This window comes from Bombyx mori, chromosome W, assembly GCF_030269925.1.
Source record: "Bombyx mori chromosome W, ASM3026992v2".
Lineage (NCBI taxonomy): Eukaryota > Metazoa > Arthropoda > Insecta > Lepidoptera > Bombycidae > Bombyx > Bombyx mori.
In genome coordinates, this window is record NC_085135.1 from 10545441 (window position 1) to 10554855 (window position 9415).

At 40.7% G+C, this 9415-nt stretch overlaps 2 long non-coding RNA genes across 2 annotated transcripts; one reads left to right on the top strand and one right to left on the bottom strand.

Moving 5' to 3' along the window:
- The first annotated feature begins 4097 nt into the window (after window positions 1-4097).
- Window positions 4098-5485, top strand: LOC134201802 (uncharacterized). Its single transcript, XR_009977063.1, has 2 exons — window positions 4098-4970; window positions 5075-5485. It is a non-coding gene; the product is annotated as an uncharacterized LOC134201802 (long non-coding RNA).
- On the bottom strand, window positions 5483-6705 carry LOC134201803 (uncharacterized). The gene is made up of 3 exons (XR_009977064.1): window positions 6527-6705; window positions 6133-6284; window positions 5483-5760 (listed from the first exon to the last, which is right to left on the bottom strand). It is a non-coding gene; the product is annotated as an uncharacterized LOC134201803 (long non-coding RNA).
- Window positions 6706-9415: the final 2710 nt, after the last annotated feature.

The following is a 9415-nucleotide window of genomic DNA, read 5'->3' on the forward strand; positions in this document are numbered from 1 at the left end:
TAAAAAATATATAATTCAATTATGAAATTGAGAGCCATTGTTCTAATGAAAAATAAAGTTACCCAGTCCGACTGTAATGTTAGGAATATAATTTCGACTGTGTAAAAAAGTTATAATAATGTACATCTACATTATCTCTTGAAAGAGAAATAATGAAAATATTTACTTATTTGTTTATATTACCTATGTGAACTCTTAACCTATCTTTTTTATACCTTCATAACGATAGGTAGGAAGATGGAAAAAATGTATTTGGTCTAACTTTAAACGAATGCACATTATTTCATTTATTTATTTTTCATTTTTTTTAATTAAACTGTATAGCAATTAATTGATCCTTCAGGGTGTATAATTTTTTTTTTCACGATTAAAACCGCGTAGAAAGTTTAGGCATTAAAGTTGACGCATGCGCAGTACACATATTTTGCAAACATTTATTCAACTAATACAAATATTTAATTAAACAAAAAATGAGTAATTTCGAAAGAGAACAAACGTATTTTATATAAGAACAATCGAAAATGAATATTTACGTGTTATTAAGGACGAAAAAATATTAAAAATTGCAATCGGGAGGCTAACTTGTAGGTATATATTTAATAATTTTTTTAAAATAAATAAATGCAGAACAAACAATTATTAACAGCGAACAATCAAGAACAAATGACGAACAAAGGAATTAATAGAAAATAAGTAGAAAATGGAAAAAAAATTTTTTTTAGGGGCTAACTTCAGTCACCTTATTTCCATATGCATTCCAGAAGCAGGAGGCACTGCGGCGGGCCATCGGCGAGGCCTAGTCTCAGAGCATGAAGACGCTTCTGGAGACGCTTGACCAAGATCCTTGGGGGCGCCCGTACCAAACAGTCCGCAAGAAATTGCGGCCGTGGGCGCTCCCGGTGACGGAGCGTCTCCAGCCTCAGCAGCTGCGGGAGATTGTCTCCGGGCTGTTTCCGCGGATGGAGAGGGGCTTTGAGCCCCCTTCCACGGGCGCGCCACCACGCGGTAGCGTGAGCGGTGATGCCCCTGCTGAGGTAGTACCTCCGAGCATCTCGGAGGAAGAGATTCGTGCGGCCGTGTGGAGGATGCGGAGGAAGGACGCGGCCCCCGGCCCTGACGGTGTTCACGGCCGGGTCTGGGATTTGGCCTTCGGTGCCCTTGGGGACCGGCTCGTGCGGCTCTTTGAAGCCTGCCTCGAGTCGGGACGGTTTCCGAAGCAGTGGAAGACGGGCAGACTTGTTCTGCTGAGGAAGGAGGGACGCCCTGCGGACTCACCTGCGGGGTACCGTCCCATCGTGTTGCTGGACGAGGCGGGAAAACTGCTCGAGCGGGTGGTGGCCGCCCGCATCGTCCAACATCTGACGAGGGTGGGTCCCGATCTGTCAGCGGAGCAGTTCGGATTCAGGGAGGGCCGCTCGACCATCGACGCGGTGATGCGCGTGCGTGCCCTCTCTGATGAGGCTGTCGGCCGGGGCGGGGTTGCACTGGCGGTGTCCCTTGACATCGCCAACGCGTTCAACACCTTGCCCTGGTCGGTAATCGCAAGGGCGCTGGAGTATCACGGCGTCCCTGCGTATCTCCGTCGGCTGATCGGGTCCTACCTCGAGGATAGATCGGTTGTGTGCACCGGGCACGGTGGGACGGTGCTCCGCTTCCCCGTCGAGCGCGGTGTTCCACAGGGGTCGGTCCTTGGCCCTGTCTTGTGGAACATCGGCTATGACTGGGTTCTGCGGGGCGCCCTTCGCGCTCCTCTCCCGGGTCTGAGGATAGTTTGCTACGCGGACGACACTTTAGTCGTGGCCCGGGGGAAGGATTTGCGCGAGTCTGCTCGTCTTTCTTGCGCGGGGGTGGCCTTCGTCATCGGCAGGATCCGAAGGCTGGGTCTGGAGGTGGCGCTCGATAAATCCCAGGCCCTGTTGTTTCACGGGGCCCGGAGAGCGCCGCCTCAGGGGGCCCACCTTGTGATCGGAGGCGTTCGCGTCGAGATCGAGGCGACCGGGTTACGGTACCTCGGTCTCGTACTGGACGGTCGTTGGAGCTTCCGCGCTCACTTTGAGAGATTAAGTCCCCGATTGATGGCGGCCGCCGGCTCGCTGAGTCGGCTGTTGCCGAAGGTTGGGGGGCTTGACGTGATGGTACGCCGCCTCTACGCCGACCGTCGTGGCTACGATGCTCGGCAGCGACGAGTCCTGGCAGGCGATGCTCGACTTCTGCGAGTCCACCATCTCGCAGAAGGAGGCGGCGGAACGGGAGAGGGAGAGCTCTTCTTCCCTCTCGGCGCCGTGCCGCCGCCGTCGGGCCGGGGGTCGGAGGAGGGCGTTTGTCCAGCTCCAGCCCCTATGAGGAGGCAGTCTCCTCCCGGTGATGGTCACGGGGCGACCTAAGGGGGTTGAAGCTGCGCCGCACGCTACTGTCACTCTAGCGCGCTGGCACCAGGAGGACGGGACGGCGCGTCGGCGGCTGCGGACTGCGATGCGGTCCGCATTTTCGACGTCGCTGTCGTCGCCGAACATACTGTTGAAGAGCAACCCGGTCGGCGGTGTATCGCGTTCCGACCCGGCAGGCTGGTTCTGGCCCAGCGGGGTATCCCGGAACACCAGCGGCACCGCCCGGGCGGCCTGGTAGCGCCGCCGTACCGCGGAGACCGACGTTGGTCGTCGACTATCGCCTCGACGACCCGTCGGTCGGGCGTCCTCGGGGTGGCGCCGCGTGTCTGGTTGTAGTGTTGACTGCGGGAACCCCACTACTTTGAACGGGTTCTGACCCCGGACGGAGATCGAACGTCGGGTGTAAGAATGCAGGGGAGTCGTTTAGTGGGTGAGCCCTAAAATCCTTGGGCCCGCGATCTGCTCTCAACACCTGCAGATCGTTGAGTCTCACATACCCCGCGCGCCCCCTAGGCGCGGGGACCTCGTAGGAGGTTCGGCCCCTGGCCCGAAAAAAAAAAAAAAAAATTCGGTCTGGTTTAGTTACTGTGTTTATCTGCCGATAATCGCCACATGGACGCAACTCGCAGTTTTTCTTCGTGACCACGTGCAAGGGGCTAGCCCATGCGCTCTTAGAAAGCCTGCAGATCCTTAACTCCTGCATAATCCTAAATCCTTCTTTAACTTTTATATACCCATCAGGTGGTAAGGGTCTGGCACGAGCGCAGACGGGTGGGCCAGTTGTTTCTATATAATGAAAAACATTATGCGACGGAGTTTCCCTGAAGGACGGTGGTTTCGTGATATTAGGATACATACACAATATATCATAATAAGGGTGGTTCTCAATAATGGAACTCACTGAAGACTGCTTAATATTTACAATTGGTGCTTGTAGATGCAGTTGTAGTAGTTCTGCTTCTAACTGTATTAGGTAGGCGCTGACACGAAGGATGGTTTACACAGTGAGTATTTGAATAGTTTATTGAAGATAGTAATATTCACAAACAAACTATGACAGGAGTGGTACGATAAAGAAATAACATATAGGAGTAGTAAAGGCACTGACACGAACGATGGGTAGCACAACAAATATCGATAAGTACTGCCCGCAGTTTCTTAAGATTCTGAAGTGTTGAACAACAATAATTTTTTTTTTTTTTTTTTTTTTTTTCGTTTTATTAGGTTCACACAACTGGATGAAAACTGCACACAAACATTGAACTTATTTACATAAAATAATACATTATCGAATTCACCCTTTTGGGTGTGAACACATCTTGTTTAAGAGCGTTTGTGCTTAAGATAAAAATATCATTAACTAATATTAAATTAAGACAAAGAAAACAAAAAACTGCATATACAAACTTACAAAAAAAAAAAAAACATTGAAAATAAAAAAATTAAAAGAGGGAAATTAATGTTCTCTAGAAATAAAAATAAATGTGGTTGGTCTACAGCTCGGTGTGGATCACGGAACTTAAATTTATTTTAAGTGAGGCTAGAGAAGCATGGCAGACAAATATGTCAATTTCATCACGTATACTATTTGCCAGGGAAGTCATACGATAGACAGGAGAGTGCTGGCCAAGATTACTTTTGATTTTTGATTTTTGGTAGGTGGAAAGTTTTTCGATTACATAAGCGGCTGCCCAAGCGCGGTACGCTTAACGGCCGTTTTCAATAACGTATCTGAGTTTTCGGATAGATAGCTATCTCCGAATATCAGCAAGAGCGTATCTATCCTTAGTTTGCGTTTCACAATCACGGATAAGTGCTATCTCTCTTTAACCAACAGTAGATAGCTTCTTCCCTCCGATTTATCCGAGCCTCTTGATACGTTTCGTTCTACTACAAATACGAAACAACATCAGGATCAAGACTTATTTTATTTTATTCTAAATTATAACTATAATTTAACCAGCATATTGTAGACTATCATAAACACATTTGTTTATAACAAAAAGTAATAAAAACATATGTAGATTTTTTTAAATTGGACGTATTGCTATTTTTATCCTAGTCGAAATTATGAAACGAAACGTTTTGACAGTCCGTTTGCCAATAAGCAGTGATCAGTTTCTTTTGTTTGTTTTTCTATTGTTTACCTACTATATTAGATGATGACTTACCTCCAAAACGCTTTAAAACTTTCGTTTATAATTCTAAGTGTGTTTATAATTAAAGAGCTACAGTGAAATAAAATGAATTCTGTAAGTATCTATGAAGTACATTGATAATAATAATTTTACTTTGAAAACTTTGAGTTCAAGTTTAGAAAATATATCTTTTTCAGTCAAGAAACGCAGCAACCATGACAAAAGATGAGACGATGATTCTAGCAGAACTTGTGGCGGCGAAAAAACATTTGAATAATAAGGCAACAAATGCCACAAACAATAAATTGAAGCAGCAGGCTTGGCGAACCCTTGTAAATGATTTTAATTCGTCGATTCGTCGTTTCCCACGAACTCCATCGCAGCTTCGACTAAAATGGGAAAACTTAAAGAACGCTACGGCAACATAAGAAACAACCTTAGTAAGGTTAGTATAATTAGTTGATTGTTTGTCTCTAATAACACATTGATAAACATGATTTTTTCTTCAGGTTACCGTAGTATTTGAAATAATTATGCTCTTTGTTACAGGCTGGAGGTGGTAAGGATTGCAGATGAAATTTTGGATAAAGCATGCACATTGTTGTAGGTCACATATAATATTTTTAACACTTTTACAGCCAAGCGGAAACAAGATGGAAGAAAAGAAATGCAAGGCTAGCATAGGGACAATGCATTAGCAGAATATCTAATAGCAAAAAAGAGACTTGACTTGGAAAATAAAGAAAAGGAGATTGTTGTAGCAAAAGTTAAGTTAGATTTAGATAATTTAAAAAATAAAAAATTACTTAAAAGGAATATTAAATTTCATTAATTAAGTAGGCAATAATAATTTTATGTTAGATAGTTTTTTAAGTATATGTACAAATTCTAAATTAAATATCTTGCATGTACTAACTACCATGTAATTATCATTTTGGAAAATAAAAAATAGTCAAATTATCTTTGGAGTTTATTTTATAAATTATCTTTGGAAGCAATTATTTATAAGTACATAGTTGTATTTCAGATGTAAGTTTTGAAAAATTGTTACGAACAATTATATTATTTTCCTGTAATGTATCTGCGACTGAAATTTCTGATTCTAATTCTTCTAAATTCATACTTCTGACGATATTATGCAGCATGGCAGCTATAATAACAGCTTGCATATTTTCTAGTTTTAATCTACTTTTCAATGATATACAGGGAGTCTTCTTTTACAAACACCAATGCATCTGAAAATTATACATTATTCGCTTAAATTATTTTACAATACAGTATAACAAGCTCTTAACTAAAAAAAAAGATTACCTCTCTATAGTATTTCTTGTTTTAATATGTGATTCATTTTAAATCGTTCCGATTGAGTATGTGGGTTAATTAATCACGTTAAAAGATAGGGTTGTGGGGATAGCCTCTATCGGCAAGCAAATAGCAATTTCCAAGTCCACCTTGTTATCAATGTTCTCTTGATATGTAGATAATTTATTATAATAGTGTCATATTAAATTCATATAAACACCTAAATATATAATATAAATAAATAAAAATATAATAATAATATATAATAATAATAATATAAATAAGGTAATATAAATAAGAAATACCTTTTCAATCGGAATGGTTAATTATAGTTGTATCATGAGCAGACCCAGGCCATCAAGCAACAACATTTTGAAACATCAATGATGCATTGCACACAAATTACACATTCAAAATACTCTTTTTCTATTTCTAAATTCCTCTCCTATATTTGAATCTGTAACACAAATATAAAATGTAGAGGTATCAGTGTGTAATAAGAATGAAGGTAAATAGCCTACTAGGTTATTGTATTAGTATATGAATGTCATTTAGGGCACCATGGGAATCCAGCAGTATTATAGAATTCCTGTTGAGTGTGAATTTGTAACACAACAAAAATTAGGTATAATTTTGCTATTGCTATAAACAAATATAAGTTGTAATAACGAGTACTTTTATGGTTAAAATTTATCTTACCTTTTTGACGTTACACTCAAATATGGTCTCATTAAATTAATCAATTCATTCACAACACCTTTGCTCAGAAATCTATAGTCAAATTCGTAATTATTGATCTTCGCCATGTAATTCAGACGATCTTTATTTTCCTAACCATATGATATCGGCCTCACTATCACTATCTGCATCACAATCCATTATCACTTGAAATAATTCCATATCACTATCATCACTGCTACAATATGCCAATATGAAGAGAAACAATTATTAAATTATAGCGATTTACTTTCGAAAGATAAACATGTAACCGGCCGATTTTGACAGATAAGCGAATGCCCATACTAGAGATAGCGCCGCCTACCGGAGAGTTACTTAAAACTCATATTGAAACAGAAGTAAGTACTATTTGTATGAGCGTTCTATCTTTAACAGGCTATCCGTCCTCCCGACGATGGATAGATAAATCCGATAGGAACTGCTGCCCGTCGATAGGTTATTGGAACGTAAGTAAGGACAAAAATATAGATTTGTCTATCTTTAGTAACCGAAACTAGGGATAGATAGGTTATTGAAAACGGCCGTAAGTGAATACGTTCAAGTATTTCTGGTGAGTCTATTATGCTGTGTATAAGCTTGTAAAGGAACACAATATCAGCTGCTTTACGTCGTGTGCTTAATGACTGGATCCGATAGAACGAAAGGCGTTCCTTATATGATTTCAGTTGGTGACACTTATTATCATTAAAAGCGAGATGATAAAGGAACCGTTTTTGGATTCTCTCTATCCTGTTTGCATGTACTTGATAGCCAGGGCTCCAGACTGTACAACAATATTCTAAAATGCTTCGTACAATCGTATTATAAATAAGAATAGTTAAGCTAGGTTGCCTGAATATTTTCATTTGCCTATTTATAAAACCAGAAAGCCGAGAGGTCCTGCTAATTATGTTATCAATATGGGATCTGAAGCTCAATGCGCTATCCAAGATGATGCCCAAGTCCCGAACAGTATTGACTTCTTGAAGGGGTGTGTTGTTTATGTAGTATGTGGCTTGAAACGGAACCCTCTTTCTTGTAAATTTAATAAAATTACACTTTTGCAAATTTAAGTGCATGTAATTCTGCGTACTCCATTTGTAAATCGCATTGATGTCTGACTGAAGAGCCACTATATCCGAATGGTCTTCAACAGCACGATACACTTTTAAGTCATCAGCATATAATTTAAATTTAGATTGGATGACATGCTTAATGTTATTGATGTAGACTAGGAAAAAGAAAGGACCGAGATGAGACCCTTGAGGGACCCCTGATGGGACCATGTGCACTCTAGATTTAAACCCTTGAATGTTTACCAATTGCGAGCGGTTGCGTATGTACGACTCGCACCATCTCAGTAACGATCCATGGATGCCCAGTTCTGCAAGCTTGTGTAATAGGCAGTTATGGTTAACTAGGTCAAACGCCTTTCTGAAATCGGTGTAGATAGAGTGCACCTCGCCACCTCCGTCCATAGTATCAATTATATCAGAAACATAACTAACTAAGTTAGTATTTGTCGATTTGGATGGCAGAAAGCCGTGTTGATTTGTGTCTATAGATTGCTTGAAATGAGTTATCAGTTTTTATTAACTATGGCTTCCAATACCTTGCCAAACCCAGACAGTATGGAGACAGGTCGATATTGGGCTATATCATCCAGCCTCCCATCCTTGTGGATCGGTGTTAAATGCGCTAATTTCCACTGAGTGGGGTAAGCACCACTTTGGAGAGATTTGGTATAAATTTTGGCTAGAGGTTTATATAAACTTAGAGCACATTTTTTTATGAATATAGGAGGTATCAAATCAGGGCCAGGTCCTTTGTCCGCATTTAAAAGCTTTAGCTGATTTAAAACTTCGGTTTCATTAACTTCAACGATATTATATGATGCATTGCCGGACACATTACAATAATGAGAAGAGCAACTTGTTTCATGATTAATGTTGGAATCATACACACTTTGGAAATGTTGAGAGAATAGTTCAGAGATCTCCTGTCCTCCCTTAGCCTCTACCCGACCAAGCTTCATTTCGTTAGGCAAAGAACGACTATTAGCTGTTTTATCCTTAAAAATTTTCCAGAAGTATTTCGGACGGTTTTTGAGATGATTGGGAGCATTCTGTTTAAAATTGGAATAACATTCAGTTATCATTACATCGCATCGCTTTCTTGTTATATCGAATTGCAGCTTATCTATTAAATTTCCGTATTTTTTGTATCTGGAGTGAAATTTACGTTTATGTTTAAGAGCTTTTATTAAGGAATTACTAAACCATATTGGGTAATGATCGTTATGTTGGAAGCGGAGTGGAGTATGCTGATTGATTAACGGTCTGATCGTCTGATAAAAATGGTCAACCATTGTATCCACAGAATATGATTCTTGTAGTAAGTTGGTCCAATCAACCTGCTTTAAGTCTTTATTCAGAGCCTCATAATTGGATTTGAAGTAGTTTAATGCTGGGGCAGAGTCAGGTTTCACAACATGCACAGATGTTTCTTGAAATGCAATGTCCAGTGGCGGATGGTATGGGTCAGGTGCAGTCGAAAAGCCCTTGGCAGATTCAATTGAGATATGACTTGACGCACCACTAAATACCAAGTCAAGGATTCGATTATTAGCGTTGACCATTTCATTAAACTGATAAAGGTCGCAGTAAGACATGGCGTCTAAAAATTCTGTATAGACATTATTCCCTGATGTTGATGGGGTCATATATGCAGAAGAATTATCTTTACACCACTCAATATCCCCCATATTAAAGTCTCCTACTAAAAGAAATAATGGTTCAGTAATATCTTTTGTCATGTTGTTGTGAATAACCTGCACAGTATTTTTGGTAAAAATGTCGACATAATCAACAT